The sequence below is a fragment of the Lathamus discolor genome, chromosome 4 (genome assembly GCF_037157495.1).
Source record: "Lathamus discolor isolate bLatDis1 chromosome 4, bLatDis1.hap1, whole genome shotgun sequence".
NCBI lineage: Eukaryota > Metazoa > Chordata > Aves > Psittaciformes > Psittacidae > Lathamus > Lathamus discolor.
The window spans coordinates 16663262-16682029 of NC_088887.1; the positions used below are offsets into that span (position 1 = coordinate 16663262).

The 18768-nt window shown below is 37.9% G+C and overlaps 1 protein-coding gene across 3 annotated transcripts in view; it reads left to right on the plus strand.

The window, feature by feature from the left end:
* Nucleotides 1-18768, plus strand: part of CADM2 (cell adhesion molecule 2) — a 659180-nt gene that overhangs the window by 479213 nt on the left and 161199 nt on the right. The window contains exon 1 of one of the 3 annotated variants that reach the window (XM_065676381.1): nt 10847-10882. The exons of the other annotated variants lie outside the window; for them this stretch is intronic. The gene's annotated coding sequence lies outside the window, so the exon portion shown is untranslated. Of the gene's footprint in view, nt 1-10846; nt 10883-18768 lie in introns of those variants that run through there. 3 annotated transcript variants of the gene reach the window in all.

An 18768-nucleotide genomic window follows, 5' to 3' on the forward strand; every position in this document is an offset into this window, starting at 1 on the left:
TAAACATGATGGGTATAACTTCTTGGGAGTTCAATTTTCAGTAGCTCTTTGCTGAACAATTAACTAAAAGCTCATTAATAGCTAGCACTGTAAAAACTGTGTGTTCAAGATAAGAAATTATTACAGGTTGAACTCCAGGCTCAGTCCTAAAGATAAATACATACTGACAGTTGCCTAACAGACATGTTGTGTGTGTAACAGGCCAAATTATGACCTTGAATCGCAAACAAAATTCTGCCCACTTCAGTAACATTAGCTTGCTTATGTAAGGAGTTACTATTGCTCCACAATTCTACATGCAGAAGTCTATAATATGCAAACATGAAAATGTTCTCTTTACTGGAGCTTGACTGGAACTTACTTGATCTGCTGCAGAAGTGAACACAAGCAAGTGCTCATTGAAATCCAGTGTTTATTTCCAAGGTTAAAAGGAGTTTACAATTTTGACTCATTGCAAAAAAAGGAAAAAATGAAGAAGCAAATTTTCTTTCTGAAATTTTAAGCCATTTCTGAACAGAGTAGGAAAAACTGATCCATTAAATACCCATGTAAATGATGTTTACTGTCTCATCAAGTAAAATGGCTTTTTTGACCATGTAAGGATCAACATTTCTATAAAAAAAAGCTGAAGGGTTGTGGGTGAGTAATGTGAGTGATGTGTGTGAGTAATGATGATCTCTCCCACTGTTAAAAAATTCCTTGGGGGGAAAAATACAGTAAAAAAGAAAATCAACACCATTAAACAGACTGACTTAGTATTTATGCTTAAAAATAATGCCAAGTTTATGAAAATGTAGGGTAATGTGACGTGGAAGTCTTCCTTAGGCATGTCAGTAATACCAGATAGCAGCTCTTTGGAATTGAATAATGGGCTTCAGCAGTCAGTCTTTGACATACTGTACACCAGAGACAGTTAGGGATTATATTGGAATAGGAAATGGAACTTAAAAGCATTAAAATGAATTATAGAAAACTTCTCAGTTGAGGAGATTGTCTCTGTGTGATTAGAATAACAAAACAAATCTGTTAGTTTGCTTGGGATCTTTGCTACATTTTGCTATAATATTATATTTTATAAGATAGACTTTTATTTGTACAGTGCATGAATAAGGAGGTCTTATGGTGGTAATTTAGTAGGATGATGATAATGTTGGAGATTTACTGAGAACAATTCCCCAAATTGTTTTTAAACCAAGATTCTAGTATAAAGGGGCTGGAAGTCGAGTATTTTGGGTGAGATTCAATTAACTGGGATCCTGACTGGAACGCTCCCTACAGGAGGTGGATTTTTAGTTAAACAGTAAGCTTTTAACATACTTTAGAATCTTCTGGCAGAAAGTACTTGTATGTTCCTTGTCATTTACCTTGTGAACATCAGGTTTTATCTAAATAATTTACAAATCTGATACCATGGTGTAAAAGATGTACAACAACAGGGGCAATGCAAGTGCCTTACGCACACTGCAGCCAGACCCTCTTCACTGTTTACCACCACGACTTTCTATATGAAGGGGATTCCTGGCAGTTGGCCATATTTTAAATGGTGCTTCACGTCAGGATTTGAGTTTTGCATCCTAATCTTAAAACAAATGGACTCCTAGATGTTAATTACTTGCCCAAGGCACTGAGGCGATGAGTTTCAAAGCTTGGATAAAACCAGGAGTGTCTGGCTTGTAAGTACCCTGTTAGACAAGGCATTCTCCTAAATGTCAAATATTAGTTTATGGAAGTAACTGATATAACAATAATAATGCATTGTTTTTGATTGATGAGTCATATTTGTTTATTTGCAAGACCTAGGAATTACTTAAAAAGTTTCTGTATTAAGACCCTTTTCTTCACAGGCAGTTTAACACAGCATGTCAGTCCTTTTGTCTTCTGAGGTAATGACTTGAATCTTATTCTGTAAGTGTCACCCAGAGAATAATTATCTTTGTGTTACTATTCAGAAACAGAGTTTGGTTGATTTCTTTTAACTTGACAGCCATGTTTCTTTGGTTCAATAAATGTTATCAGGCATTCTTTGGCTGCTCCTATTGCATCAACTTTAATTAGTTTTTGATTGCTGTTAATTTCACAGCTTTTTCTCCTTAATAAATTGCATCAAATATGCTTTGTTTTTTGTTGTCGTTGTTGCATCAAGTTTAATTAGTTTTGTGCTTTGCTTACTCTATTTTACTTCCTCTTAAAAAAAAAAAAAAAAAAACAACTCCTCCACAGCTTCTTCCTCTGAATATACCTCGGAGTCACCAGTTCTGACAGTGGTGGTTAAAGGAGATTATAGAACCTCTGATCAATAAACCTGTCTCTCTCCAGAACTGTGAGAGACCCCCGTTTCACCAGGAAACACCAGTGGTGAATGTGGCCCATGATAGAAAGGTCACCACTGGACTTCGCACAGTGGTACAGTTTACAGTGTGTTTTTACATTACAAAGACATTCTGCGGACTTTAAATGCAATATTTCTTCTGAGCAACCTAGAGCAAAAGCAATGTGATTCAAATGGAAGTCTGTTTTCTTGGTAGGGTAATGTGCAAGTGAACTGCTTAGCTAGCTTGTGAAAGTGATGGACCCACACCATTATTCTTTAAATACAATTGGGTACTTTAGGAAGGCCACGTTTTGTGGGAACATTGTAGCACATTTCGTGAGAACATCAAATTCTCACCCTAACCATCTAGTTGCAAGTATTGTGAGTTGAAATGCACAGACTTGGAATTAAACCTTTGGCATTCTCTAGTTTTCCTGACTCACTAATTTATAGGTAAAGTTTGGTTCTTTCCAAACTCGATTTAACCCATGCTATGTAGGAAAGATGTCTTTTTAATCTCATTCCTTGGAATCATCTGGAAATCTCTGTGCTCCTTGTTATTTTCTTCGCTTTTGTATGGTTTCACTGAAGATTTCTTTAGTGAAAATCTTCCAGATTTTAAGCAATGAATGTCAGAAAGGTCCTCGAATAACATTGAGAGGTGAGATTTCAATACGCTGCTTCTCTCCGTAGAAGAAGGTGGAGATTTCAGAGAGACAAAGGAGGCAGAAGCTGTATCTCAGAAAAGAACTGAGGAATGAAGAAAGAATATAGATGGCTTCAAAGGAGCTCAGAATAACATCTGAAAGAACACTACAGGACAGGAAAAGAGATTGTCTTAATTCATTTCCAAGTACTTTAGGTTTCAGTAGCAGGATGACTTTTCAGTGAGATACCATGGGGGTAGAAACTGACTGAGGGGAAACTGGTAATTACAGAAAAAGACTTTTATACTTAAGGAACTGGGTTAGGATTTATGACTCATAAAATCATAGAATAGGTAGGGTTGGAAAGGACCTCAAGATCATGTAGTTCCAAACCCTCTGCCATGGGCAGGGACACCTCACACTAAACCATTCCACACAAGGCTTTGTCCAACCTGGCCTTGAACACTGCCACGGGATGGGGCATTCACAACTTCCCTGGGCAACCCATTCCAGTGCCTCACCACCCTTACAGTAAAGAATTTCTTCCTTATATCCAATCTAAACTTCCCCTGTTTAAGTTTTAACCCGTTACCCCTTGTCCTGTCACTACAGTCCCTGACGGAGAGTCCCTCCCCAGCATCCCTATAGGCCCCCTTCAGGTACTGGAAGGCTGCTATGAGGTCTCCACGCAGCCTTCTCTTCTCCAGGATGAACAGCCCCAACTTCCTCAGCCTGTCTTCATACGGGAGGTGCTCCAGGCCCCTGATCATCCTTGTGGCCCTCCTCTGGACTTGCTCCAACAGTTCCATGTCCTTTTTATGTTGAGGACACCAGAACTGCACACAATACTCCAGGTGAGGTCTCACAAGAGCAGAGTAGAGGTGCATGATCATCTCTTTCGACCTGCTGGTCGTGCTCCTTTTGATGCAGCCCAGGATACGGTTGGCTTTCTGGGATGCAAGTGCCCACTGCCGGCTCATGTTCATTTTCTTATCGACCAGCACCCCCAAGTCCTTCTCTGCAGGGCTGCTCTGAATCTCTTCTTTGCCCAGTCTGTAGCTGTGCCTGGGATTGCTCCGACCCAGGTGTAGGACCTTGCACTTGTCATGGTTGAACTTCATAAGGTTGGCATCAGCCCACCTCACAAGCGTGTCAAGGTCCCTCTGGATGGCATCCCTTCCCTCCAGCATATCAACCGGACCACACAGCTTGGTGTCATCGGCAAACTTGCTGAGGGCGCACTCAATCCCACTGTCCATGTCAGCAATGAAGATGTTAAACAAGACTGGTCCCAACACTGACCCCTGAGGGACACCACTCGTTACTGGTCTCCAGACGGACATTGAGCCATTGACCATAACTCTTTGTGTGCAGCCATCCAGCCAGTTCTTTATCCACCGAGTGGTCCATCCATCAAATTGATATCTCTCCAATTTAGAGAGAAGGATGTTGTATGAGACAGCATCGAACGCTTTGCACAAGTCCAGGTAGATGACATCAACTGCTCTACCCCTGTCCATCAGTTCTGTAGCCGCATCATAGAAAGCCACCAAATTGGTCAGGCAGGATTTCCCCTTAGTGAAGCCATGCTGGCTGTCACCAAGCACCTTGTTATTTTTCATGTGCCTTAGCATGCCTTCCAGGAGAATGTGCTCCAAGATTTTGCCAGGCACAGAGGTGAGACTGACTGGTCTGTAATTCCCCTTGTCTTCCATTTTCCCCTTCTTGAAAATGGGGGTTATATTTCCCTTTTTCCAGTTGTCTGGAACTTCACCTGCCTGCCATGATTTTTCAAATATGATGGACATGAAATGTGGCTTTAATTTCTCTTTTAGTCAAAAGCTTCTTATTTAACCTTTAGTAAATAAGATGCAGTATCATTTTTTGAAAATGTCTAGGTATTGAGAGAGGAGAGACACCTCTAAGCAAGTTAATTTTTAAAGGGAGGCTTAAACAAGACCGTAAAATAGCATTTGGTGAATTTTAGATGTTGTGAATTTGATAGAGGCATTCCCTTTTTCTGGAAAGCTCAGAAGATGTGTTGATTTCTACTTCTTTTCAAGTCCTGAGCTACCTCAGCAAGAGCAGCTGAGTCCTACCAATATCTAAAGCAAGGTTTAAGTTTCTGAGTAATCAGTCTCTATCTTTCTCTCTCTCTCTCTCTCTCATAAACGAACAAGATCCTTGCAAAAGGTATTAATGGCTTGCCCATTGATGTAATGGAGGCAATGGTAGTGTTTAGCCATATTTCTGAAATGTTTCCCTTGTTCAAGCATTTAATCAACATTAAAAAAAGACTTCTACCTTAATGATTTAATATTCAGTGCCACCTTCAGTCTAAAAGACTCCAAATATATATTTTTAATTTCTCAGAGAATATCCTTGACCATCAGGCAATACCTTGTGAGGGCTTTGATCACTTCTTTAAGGAAAGGCATATTGTCTGTTTTCAGTAACAAATGCTCTTGCGTCTGTCCCTCATAAAGTTGTGGTCCAGAGAAAATTAATGTTAACAGTTTTTCATAAGCTTTTATGTGATTTCAGCGTTGGGGGTGGGGATTAAAGAGAGATTTAGGAACCCTTAGCTCTTTGGACATCTAAGGAGACAGGTGTGGTTTTCATTTTGACAAATAAGCACTTTTGGAAATAGGGCCATCAATTTTTCTCAGCTTTTGTATGCTGCCTTTAACTTGGACTATCTCAGTTTTCCCTTCTTTTGTCTCTCCTTTGCCTTATATAATTATTACACCTTTGAGGGGTGGGGGTGTCTTCCTATTTGTTAGTGTACTGTGACTCTAAATTAAAGATGTGGGTTTAGATATTTGTATAACAACCAGAGCAAGTAGCAGTTGGTATTTTCCTAGCAGCAGACTTTGAGGCTGCTTTGCTTTATTCAAGTGGAAAGTGTGTAGTATATTGGATAACCTCTAGCAAATTTAATAATATTGGTTTGCTTCCCTGTCAGGTTCTTTCACAGTTTCTGTAGCCAGAATCAGAAAACATACATTCTTTATTCTACTTATGAGACTTTACAAGTAACCTTTTTTCTTCTGAATTTATGAGTTTCCATCATAGTCTTTCCCTTAACAACACCATGTATAAAAATTTTGCCAATGTTTCAGATTGCTGACTTACTCTGAACAATACCTAGCTTTTCCTAAGACCCTATATTTAAAGTGTAGAACTGCTATTCTGGAAGTCATATTATTACCATAAAATGTAGTTAGCTTCTTGTAGCTTCCAGAGTTCAAGAGCATTTTGTAACAGACATCTGTCTTAGAAATGAACGAGTTGTTCATGGTGGCTTTCGGTATATGTCTAGCAACATTCCTGTGAATGAAGTGAAGAGGTAATCAGATGTGTGGGAGTGACCTCCATGGTGCTTGATAGCAGCGTAGGTTCTTCCAGAGTTAGCTGACAAGTAGCAGTAGGAAAAAAAATGACAATAAATTTGTAAATAACAGAGTAAAAAATAAAAAAATAAAGAGTACGATGTACTCTGTGTTTAAAGTTCTTTCTCAGAATTCTAATTCCAGGTTGCTTGCTCCTAATGTGTCCTGATGCCACATAGGCATTGCTCAATGACCGTTTCTGTATCACAGCCTTTTTGAAATGTGATCACTTGCCACCTGTAAGATTTCCAGGCTCAATCACAACACTTGCTGCTTACTTTCTACTTTTTTCCCTTCCTTTTTAAATGAGTTCATTGGCCCTGTGACCAGACACAGCATGCTCTGTTTTTCTCAGAGGTATTTCAGCTGTGTGTTGCACAAACTCTCTTTTGTTAATGAAATTGAGTAAATAATTTATAGCAATTTTAATGCAGCAGCTTGATAAAGTTATTAATTGCAGTACTTCATGTGAGTTTACAATGTGTGTTGGAGGTCACAGCTGCTTGCATAGTGGAGATTTCTCTTCCTTATTTACATATTAGAGCATTATTCCCCTTTCCAAAGGCACTGTAGGTTTGATTAAAAGAATTTTTCCCCAGACAAAAAGAAATTTGCAGGTCACATGCAATTAAAGTAGTTATAGTATAAACTGCTGTTTGATGGAAACAAAACAAGCAGTAGTTGAATGCTTAAGGTGTATATTTTCTAACTGGGGATTGTTATTTGTGGTGTTTCCCCACCCCCCAAAAAAGGAGGGTAAAAAGTGGAAAGGCAGTGGGCTAGGGAGTTTTCTTGTTTGTATTACTTGGAGGTTGTACATGCAGATACAAACCAGTTTTCTCTAGTGTTCTACTTTAGGAAAATATACTTGGGGGGGGTTAGGAATAGTTAGTTCAAGAATACAAGTAGTTGTCATGACCTTCAACTTATCTCAAAGCTGCTCCAGTCCAGTACAGATAAGGCAGCAAATGAAATAGTGTGTTCCACATATTTGGTAGCCAGCACTAGGGTATGTCTGGATTGTGGTGCACCCACCCCATCCTCAGTCAGTGTGCTTATCAGCGTCCACACTAGCTAAGAGGTGGAAATGTCCCTATAATCAAAGCAAGCCCAAAGCCTACCCTCTTATAGCCATATGTCTGTATGGAACAAGTAGTCCCCGTGCTAAGTGACAGAGCAACCACAAACTGCTGCTTCTTTCCTTCTGTAAGATTCATCCAAAACTTTGTGCTTGGGGCAAGTTATGTAAAAAGTGAAATACATCTGGATTGCAGTGCAAGCTCAGGCCTGCCATATCTGCCAAGCACAGATATATGTTGTAATTGTTAATAATTGGAATGAGTACATGTGTAACAAGAGAAGGTAGGTAGCACCTGAAGCATAGCATGACAGTTGACATCAGAGGATCATTCTCTTCATCATCCATGCAATTGTGGTTCCTTTTCCAGTGACAACAGCAGTAGGTGGATATGTTTGGACATAGTTATTCCTGTTTAACGTCTTTCATCCCACACTTGTTAACTGATATCATAGAATCCAGCAACATATTATATCGTACTAGGAATCTGAGTGCTATCTTACAAGCAACAGAGAACTGTAATGAGTGATACACTGAAACATATAGCAATCTCTGCAATCCTTTAAAACAGTGTGGAGACATCCTTTTATTTCCTTGGTATCCAGTACAATTAAAACCCTGCCTAGATAAAACTAAATAAAACTGCATTCTTCACAAACTCTTAAAATTGTGATCCCTGAAATACAAAACCATAACTTTAAAACCTAACTTTATGGTACTCTTAAGTCTAAAATTTTTGCCTGGCCAACACTAAGTTTAAAGGCTTTCATATGGCGCTTTGCATTGAGCACTCAATCCCAGCAACTCATCATTAACTAATGATAAAAGGCAGGAGGAGAGCGAGTAATGCTTATCATATAATTTCGAATGTGCTTTTGAAAGAGCTCTTTAGTAGCTGGTTTTCTGGGTTTTTTTCCAGCATGCTTTTGAGATGGGTAATGACTTCAGATAAGAAATACTCAAAGAAATCTAAGTACAGAGGCAGAATTATTTACACAAAGTTGTGCTTATTTTCCTGAAGGCTATTTCTGGGGCATCCTTTTTTTTTCTTTGACCAGTCATACTGTATGGAGTTTATTTTTTCCCCTTCGCTTCTAAGCCTTGGCACTACACACATTTCTTGTGCAAACAGAATCAAAAAGGTTTTCTTGGTTTCTATTTGTAAAAGAAAGTTTAGCCTTTTTTATTACTTTCACTATTGACTCTTGATGTGTTCTTGTCTCTGCAAATACTGCTGAAATAGCTGCTGTCATCTATTCTTTGATACGTTTTGGCTTCACAGGTGCTTTAGGGTCAAATGATAGCTCATTCAGCCAAAACTGTGGTAGCAGCAATTGCCAGCCTTGGGCCAGTTCTTGCAGTTTAGATTTTCACGGCTTCAGGCTGTGATTACTTGTAGTTCTTAAACTTTCACCAAACTTCAGTGCTGCAGTGCTGCTCCTTGCTAAAAGAAACAAACAAACGTTTTTTTAATGCTGTGGTGGTATCCTTCCTCTAAACCAGTACATGTTAGCTGTTAGCTATGTGCTCAAGGATGCAGAGTGCAAAGGAAAGGGGTAAATGCTCATACTACATAATCTTTCATGGAGGAATTTGAGATAGTATCATGTGGCTATGTCCATGGTCAGGAAATGATTAAACCTCAGTGACTGAAGATTTCAGGCTTCTGTGCTGATACATACATGTGATATTTTCAGCTGCTGCATATGGGATTCATTCATGGGATGTCTAGAACTTTAGTCCGTAGGAGATGACAGTTCAGTAAACTCAAACATGTGTTGTGGGTTTCCTTCTTATGTTGACAACTTCCCTTTTTCATTGGCAAGAAATTTTGCAGAACTGAATTTTAAGAAGACGTTGAACAAGAAAGTTCAAAAAAACAAAGAAACAAAGAAAAAGATTTGGATATATAGGGCAGCCAGAAGTGGGAAGGGGCAGCATCCCCTGCATCAGCATGGATGACAGTAGCAGTGTCTGTCATTGAAAAGTATGTCAATTCTCATGGAAAAAAACAATGAAGTAGAGCAGGTTATTTTAAAAAAGTTCTCTTCATCAGTTGCTATATTTGGTCCTCCTCTTAAGTGTCAGCAGGACCTAGAGGAATTACTTCTAGTCCTGTTATTTCAAATTAATTGAGTCTTTAACGTGTATTGTCTTGGTTTTGGCTTGAAGAGGAAAATGTGCTGGTTAGAGGTGCTAGAATGCAGTATGCATAAAATAATCCGCAACATTTCCTACTAAGAAAAAAGAAGTGTATTAAATATCAGATAAACCTACTCACTTCATTCTTATCTGTGGGTGTTTTTCAGTATTTGGTTCTCTTTCTTTCCACTGTATGTTATTTAATGTGACAACAAAAATTGCCATCTCTGATAACAGTGATAATTACACCAGAAACTGTTAAAAGGAGAAAGGTCCTACCAGCTGCTACTGTAAGTAGATTGTGACCTTGTTAAACTCCACAAGTAAAAGCTGCGAGTACCGAGGGTTTCTGTCTGTAGAAGTGTTAATCATGGGAAGGATTTCTTTCCTAAGTGGTTTAGAAAGGCCTACCCATATTTTTAACTAACTTTACAATGTTCTTAAACTGATAGACAGTAACATTTGATTAAATACGTGAAAATGAAAACTTCATGTAGGCTTGTGCCTTGGGCTGCATTTTAAATATCCAAATTATTTTCTTATTTGCAGTCTACTCCGATACCCAGTAGCAGTGCTCAGAATTTGTTTTCTTTACTGATGATCTTACTGCCATTTTTCATGCTATCAACCCTTCAGAAAAATGAAAGGATGTCAGACAACAGTTTGTTCTTTCACCTGCCCAAGACTGGTAGCTGGCAAACTGTCCCAAATTTGCAAGTTGATTAGAATTGAGAATTCAGAGTATTGCTTAAGTTTGACACCACTCTGCAGGACTTGGATAGTTTTTTTTTTCCTGAGCCCACAAACTATTTTATACAATCTTTTCCTTTTTTGCCATGCAAAAGTTACAGGAACATGAATATCCTTATTACCTTTTGTTTCACCACCATTTTAAAATCCCTAAAATCAATAACATGAGTTACTAAGTGAACCATACAGGTAATCTTTAAAATGTTTTATTTATAAATTTATTTATTTACTATTTGTTCATTTACTGTATGGTGTATTGTCCTGGGTTGAGCAGCAGCAGCCATTTTTCTCCTTCTTAGGAGCTAGTACAGTGCTGTGTTTTGATCTTTTGGCCTGGGAACAGTGCTGATAACGTGGATGTTTTCAGTTGCTGCTCGAATGTTTGGTCTGGCCAAGGACTTTCTGAGCCTCATGCTCTGCCAGGGAGGAGGGGAGGCTGGGAGGAAGCAGAGACAGGACATCTGACCCAAACTGACCAAAGAGGTATTCCATACCACAGCACGTCATGCCCAGGATGTAACGGGGAGTTACCCGGAAGGGAGGGACTGCACGGTTGGAGGAGGTATCGGTTAGTGCTTGGCTGGGGGGAGTGGGGCGAGTTATTGGTTGGCTGGTGTTGAGGTGTTGTATTCTTTCCTTTTGTCATTTCCTTTAGCACTATTATTATTGGTGGTAGCAGCAGTGATTTGTGTTACACCTTAGTTACTAAAGTGTTCTTATCTCAACCTGTGGAAGTTGCATTCTTTTCAATTCTCCTCTCCATCCCTCCAGAAGCAGGGGGAGGGCAAGAAGGGGGGGGGTGAGTGGACGACCTGTGTGGATTGGTTTAAACTACGACATGTATTCATTTCATAAGTAATGACAAAATTTTAATGTAATTTATAAAATCAAGAATTGATGTTTATAAGAAAGGAAGATATCAAAATTATCTGAAGTGCCTACAGGTACTTCAAAAATCTGTGGTTACATTCTAATTTAAAAATAATTCTTTGGACAGGCTTATCAGGTAGTTGCAAGGGAAGCTGTGTCTACCAAACTCAGAACTTAGCTTATAAGATTCTGGCCCATTTTCAGTTACAGTTCTTGAATTCCAAACTTCCCTCTATTGTCAGCTCAAACAAGGATAGAATATACTTAGGTTTATGCATTTTTCCCTCTGAGCTTGTTCTTGTTTGTTTCGAAAAAGTATCAGAAGAAACTTCATCTTTACCTCTTACCTGTTTCCCCTTAATGAATATTAATTCTTACTCTGTACCAACAGTTGAAAAATAATACGGCTTTTTCCTGTCTAGTGAATGAGTCACTAGCGTAATTTCCAGTAAGTCATATTGGAAATACAAAAAGAGTATTTTTACGTTCATTCATATTTTAAGTGAATAAAAGCTTCATAATTAAATTGAACATTTTCTTTTCTTACAATATGCATTTCATTTGTTACCAAAGCTTCCTAAAATAGATACAAGAAAGTAATATAATTCAGGAAGAATATTTGAGAAGCTTACTACTCAAGTTTGAATTTGTTGTAACATTGCTTAGTTTTACTAAATGTTGTTCATAGTTTATTCCACTTTTAGTAAGTTATTTTGTCACAAATGTGGTGACTGTTGTCACTTTCAAGATTAATATGCACTAAAAGTAGGAAAATCTATTTTACAGTGACATAAGACTATAGCTTTGGGGCTATGAGGGAGTTTGTGCCTCAGTTATCATATTTGGGGATTTTTTTCTTTTCTAGAACTTTAATATTTCAAGATTATGAGCTCATTTTCATTTTCTTATAGTGATAACAAGATACCATCCATAAAAGTAAATGTTTGTATGATGTGCCTAGAAAGAGTGACACAGCTGGATTGAACCTTATTCTCTGCCATTAAATAGCTGTCAAAACATCTGCTTCCCAGCAGACTGAGATTGAAGACCATTCCATAGGCTTGTCCAAAGCTTCATTTGTTCTATTGTCTGAATAGTACTAATGTTCCTCAGTTGCAAATACTGGCACTCAGGAGCAATCATTTTAATTGTTGTAAGGACTTAAAAATTGTTTATGTTATGCATCAATAAAACCTGTGTGTCTCATTACGACTTTAAAAAGTACCAGTCATTGTATTAATAGAGATTTTTTGCTTCTAAATACAGATAAAATAGGAATATTTTATATTTGTCCCTCCTCTTACTTTAGTACTCTGCACTCTTAATTATCCTTTGTACAGCAATTAAGTGTGCTTCTAAAATCTGGGTATCCAAATCTTAGATACAGTTTCAGTGTTACAGAAAATAATTCCAGTTGGACTACACATAGATTCAGATATTCTGCCTTCTTCATAAATACTCAAGCAGTCCAGTATTAAATTTCAAGTGCAAAAAGAGCTTCCATTCCTCCTTTTCAAAGATAGCTCTACAAATATCTTAACCCTTTTGTCTGTTTCTTAAGAAGCCCCCACAATGCTTACATGCAAGTGGAAAAAACAATTGAAGGAGCATTGCCAAAATGAAGACACCAGCTCGCATGGCACCATGTCCTATGCAAACAAGGGCTGTTGCAGCACTTTCTGAAAGACAGTAGTTTTGGTCAAAGGCAAGGACAACTGCAGATTTAAAAGCCAGGCATGGAAAGCATTTTCCCTTCATTTTTGTTTGTTATACACTGAGCAGTTTCCACCTCAACCATTTCTGTTACCCCAGATCTTCATGGAAAGCTACACTATATCAGCTGTATGCATGCCAGGCAACTTAGAGCTGCATGACTGAAAACTACACCTTTTTTTCTTGTCTGAATATAAGCATGCAACTAAGGAGATCCATGAACAGTTAGGTACAGTTTTGTCAATATATTATTCCCTTGGGGTTTGAGGTAGCATTGTATGTGTTGTAGTAATCTGGATTAGGATTTTCTGAGTAAACCAACTGCAAATTTGTTCTAAATCAGCATGATACTGGTAATTCTTTAAACTACTTGTAAGATGTATGTCTCAAGTCTTTGAATTTTAGAATAGCTGGTGTTAGCATGAAAATTCAGCAAACTCTGTGCTGCAGAATAGTAAGAGCCATCCCTTTATGTTGTTTCTCCACAATCTCTTTCACTGTAATCTTCAGGAATATAAAGCTGCTAGCCCCCTCCATTTAACGAGCAGGCAATCTCTGTGACATTATCCATGTACTCCTTGGAGGGTACCTCGGTTCTGCCTGCCTGGAGCTGCAGAGGCAGGAGCTATACGTTCAGGCCCTGTTCCAAAAGCACTTCACAGCAGTAGTTAAACTAAGCACGATTTTAAAGGTTTACTGAACGTGAGCATGTGAAATTCCACTGCCCTCACTACTCCCTTACCTTCCATAAGGAAATAATAGGTAGGTTAAATGAGACCTCGGCTCTGTATGAGAAAGCATCTGATGTAGAAAGCAGTTGTGTAAAATTGCCTTCTCGTTGCCTCAGAGAAATAAGACATTAAATGGTAGCCAGCTGAAATTGTAACTGATAAACAGTTTAGTTGGTGAGTTCTAATCTGTATGAAACAAAGCAATGTAAAAGAGCACATTCCTTTTATTTATTTTAGAAGCCTAGCTGCAGTAATTATTCTAATTTTTATAAAGGTTGAGAAAATCATGAGTGCATGTACTCACTTTTTTCCCTTGTCACAGTTGTTAATAGCAAAAATGGGAGCCAGTGTATTTGTTAATACATAAAAGTCATGTGTCCATACTTTGTAATTCTCAGTACAGTAAAACAGTGTGGGTATACAGCCTGTGGGAAACAATAGTAGCAAGTCTTCCAAAAATTTTGGATCAGTGGTGTGTTTTGCATCCCTGGGCTTTGGGCCATACCTAGGAAAAGGTTTGGAGATAAGGACCAAACATCCAAACTACTTGCTAAAGGAAAGCTGTGCAAGTGACTGTGAGCTGCTTCATCCCAATCGTTATGGTGTTCCATAGCAAATAAGCTGTTCATTTAGAGTACTTGTACAAAAGGGGATTTCTCACATAGACATTACATTTAGGGAAAATGGAAAAAAGTCGTTCTTTCTCTTCCCACCATGGGGAGCACATCATACAAGAGAATGAGGAGGCGCTAACATGTGCATCACGTCACGTCTGTTTCAGTTCTCCCGTCTGCTTGATGCATAATACTTATCATTATATAAACCATCAGGGAAAGAATTGCATGTATTGAGATGGACTTTTTCATCTTCTTCTTTCATTTGCCAATGTGAAGCATGAATGCTCAATGCCCAGGTGTGCCATTCATTTGACAGTTTTTGCTGACATAGAGTCAATCAAGGCTGTTCCTTCATAAAAAGATTTTAGAGGACAACAGTTCAGTGTTCTGCAATTCCAGTGTTTTCTTTAATCGCATCTGGGGGCGCCCCTCATTCCTGCGTTTGCTTAATAGGTGCCCATTCTGGAGTCTCATACAGGTTGCTGTAACTATATTCTGTATGACCTGAGGCAGCTACATGTTTCATCTGAGAGAATGACGAAGTACTTATTCTCAACTCCACCTTATTCTTACGGATTATACTGTTAGTCTGGTGATGTCTTACTTTAAGAGCCTTCGGCACGATGAAAAGGTGTAGTATGAAACAATTTTCTTTGATGATCTTAGGCAAACTGGGGCATAAAATGAGGCTAGACAAAAGCAAAACCATATGCCATTGTCAGACAGGCTTGGTGGGATTGAAGACTTTACCCTCACAAATTTAACATTTTGATATTCAGATAAAAGATAGTGAATCTCTTTCTTCACTGAAAGTTACCTCCTTTCTGGTTCAAGAATGGGTCTTTTAAACTATCATTTCCTAGTATTTTATTCAGTTTAATTTTGAAAATTACCCACAAGGTATCATCTGCCATTTTTGTACAGGGACTGTTCTGTTGTCAAACTCGCTTGGAATTTTTTTTTAGGAGAACTTTTATTCTTACTTAGAGTAACGTCATTTATCCAAGAAAATGGTCCTCATTTTAGCTAAAACAAAGAACTGGCATATAGATGCAGATATAGTTACATTGAGAGAAATGTTATCAGCTGGTCATCTCATACAATCTCAGTGTCATCACCCAAAAGACATCCATTATCATGCATAGTTTCTTCTGTGTTGTGGACTTAAGAAAACAGACTAAAGGATCAGCTGAAAATGCATCACTTTGGCAGAGGGCCTGTTGAGCCCCGTAATCCTTATACGATTGCAAATACAAGCAGGTATTTTAAGGGAATGACTATGAATTGGGTGTTTATTTTTACTCTAATAGAGGAAGTCTAATTTAATTCTGATTAAATTATGCCAGATTTAGTCAGTGAGAACAGTCTGATATGATTGGTGCAGAACATTTCAAAGATAGTGAGTTATGATGTAAGATTTTAGTTTCGTATACAATATGTTCCAGTAAACTGAAGGTCTCATTTTTTAATAAGAGTTTTATAAATATAAAAAAAGATGCTGGGGGTTATTTATGGCTTTGTTACAGAGAATGATTTTGTCTTGTTTTTAATGCACTAAACCTTCATGAAGAAACAAAAAGAACAATTTGACAGAATATGCTGTTTTCATGACATAATATAATTGCATAACAATCACAGCAGAGGAAGAACTAATTAGATTACTAGAATAAGTATCATCAGAAATAGGAAACTCGTCAATTCTCATAAGATTTTGAGAATAATTTAAAAAAGACAGAAAAAAAGTTAAATGTAAGAGAGAACTGGGACTTTACCTCCCACAGTTATTTTGCACTCTATTGGAACTGTACATTCATAGCATGAACAAAATAATTATCCTTAGAAAAACACATAATAATTGAGCACCTGTAGTCAAAAAATAAAAGCAAATGGTTCTGTAAGCTGATTAATAAACCTTTTTTTCATTATTCGCTAGATTAAATATGTATTGCAGAATTGTACCTCTGAGATCGTGCTATTAAAAAAAAAAAGAACAACAGAACTTCTCCCTGCTACTTTATATATAAATATAAAATCACAACCAGACCTAGCTATTTGCCACTCAGTTGTCTTTTCATGTCTACATGAGGTCAGTTCCATGTACATAAATTTTGTACATGTAAAAAATGGGCAGCTTAGAACAAAAATATATTTGGAGGGGGAAAGTCAGGCGAAAAACAGGAGCGACAAAAGGTTCATTAAAATTCCTGCCGCAAAATGATCTACTGCTGCTCTAGTTGTCAAATAGACGATTGTTGGCTTTTGCGAATTCTGAAAATGAAGTGGGTTTAGGAAAGAAGATTTTTAAGTAATATCATCTACAGCTCCTCAAAGAGGATATTCATCATTAGTTTAAGCCTGTCAGTTACATGCTCTTACATGAAGCAGGACGCTGGCTATCTTCCCTTACTATGGCATCAGCATGTCCGCATCTCACGCAGGCAGCGTGGCTCTGAATACATTACTCAATAACCTTACTAAGCCATGCTGGAAGAAACCTGATTACCATCTGAAAGCATGCACTTTAAGTTCCAGCTGGTTGGTTGTTAAAGAGTATTTCTATTAATTTTTATTTTCAGTATAAGTATTGAAATAAAGGGAAAAAGGGCATGTGAAAGTATGAGAAAGAAGAGACAGAGAAGCTGAAATATGATAGGTTATGTGTTCTTCAAACATGTTTAATATTTAATGCAAGTGTCTCAGCATACGGAGTAATTTGCTATTTAGTTCCCTTCATGTTATTTTTATCTTTTAATGTGCCTGTCATTCTAGCATGTTCAAATAGCAGTTTACAATTTATTTATGAGAGTGTGTAAGACATGACCATCATTATGTTGGGTACAATCATACAAAAGGGTTTACAAACCTTGTAAGGATTAGTAAAAAGAAGAAGGCTAATGAAATAATATAATTAGATACTGGAAGCACAACTGAGTAATTACCTTGTTACTACAGCAAAACCAAAAGGGAGCTGAACCCAGATTAGGGCTGGTTCCTATCCCTCTAAATCCAGACATCCTGCTTAGAATTAATGGTAGCTTCTCTCCTACTGTGTACTTCAGCAGACTGTAACAATACAGAGACATGAAAGAAGATAAAGGGAAAATAAGAAAACCCAGAAGAGATAAAAGAAGTAGAATATAATGAAGAGACAGCATAAAAGACTAGGAAAACTGTGTAAAACAAAGTGCATTTATGAAGCACAGTGACGTAAGGAAGAAAAATAGAATGAAAGCACAAGACAGGAAAATAGTATGTGGAAAGGAATCTTGAAAAAACAGGAATAATCATAAATTTTTTAGGGCTTGATTTATAGAATCTGAAATGGTGTGCAAGCCACAGAGCACAGTAAAAGCAGCAGCAGCATTATTTAAGGAGAAAGTAGCTCAAAAGCTTTTCAGTAACATAAATTGGATTGGAATAAAACAGGACTACACTAATTATTGATGAAGGTTGTTATGTCACTGCTTATTCAATGAAAGTAATATAGTCTGTTATACCTATGAGATGTATTTTGAAGAATATTTTTTGCAAAATCAGTGCTACCAATGCTTAATGGCAACTATGAAAGTCATGATATTACTTCAAGAAAATAAGTTGTTTTGAGTACACTTACAAGTACCTGAGCAGTTTTTATGTGTTTATATGCCTATCTCAGAGATTGCCATGTCTGCCATGCCTTACAGCTTGAAAGATAATGTCATATATTTACCATCAGTTTTCTCTCCTAAGCTTGCACTGTTTTCTTCAGTGGCCCTTCAAATTTGTACCACACAGGTCTCCATCATAGATAGAAACTAGGTAGATCTTGCAAATTCTCTTTGTTCATCTGTTAATCTAATTGCAACTCGTTAGTATGGTGCCATTATCTTAATCTCAGTGAAAATGATGCAGTCTTACATTTTTCACTTCTTTTTGGCTCAAGAAAGGAGAACAAAATCTTGGCAGTTAAATGAAGAGCTATGTAGGCTCCCATGAATATCATCTCTGTTAAATGGCTACATGGCCCATCTGCATCTTTGTAAGCTAGGATACCTTAGGATAAGAAAGGGAAAATCGTGCACAAAGTCACCTGCCATGGTGCTGATGTGACCAAGGATCTGCTAAGAGTCCTTGAGAATCTTTTTGCTGAAATACCACGTTCTCCTGTTGAAGCAGAAGGTGAGTGAAGGCGTGTCTCTGAGTCAAACTGTGACGTGCTTGAACCAAAGGCTACCACAATCAGGAACTGCCCTGTAATTGATTGCAGCAAGGGCTTCCTGCTGATTAAGATGCTTTTTGGTGTGAATAACAGTGACAGATGCTTTCTTCCCTGAAAAAGTGCTTCTCTGTAAATCTCTAATGTCAGTTTTAGAGGGCTCTCACTGATGCTACTATTCCACCAGATCTAAGAGCGTGGAGTAAAGACATCTGTGAAAACAACACTAATTCTACAACTGTTACAGTAGGCAACTTGGCTATGCCTGACAACAGTTTTGTAAACCACAACTATGTCTGAGCTACGGTATTGCAGCAATCAG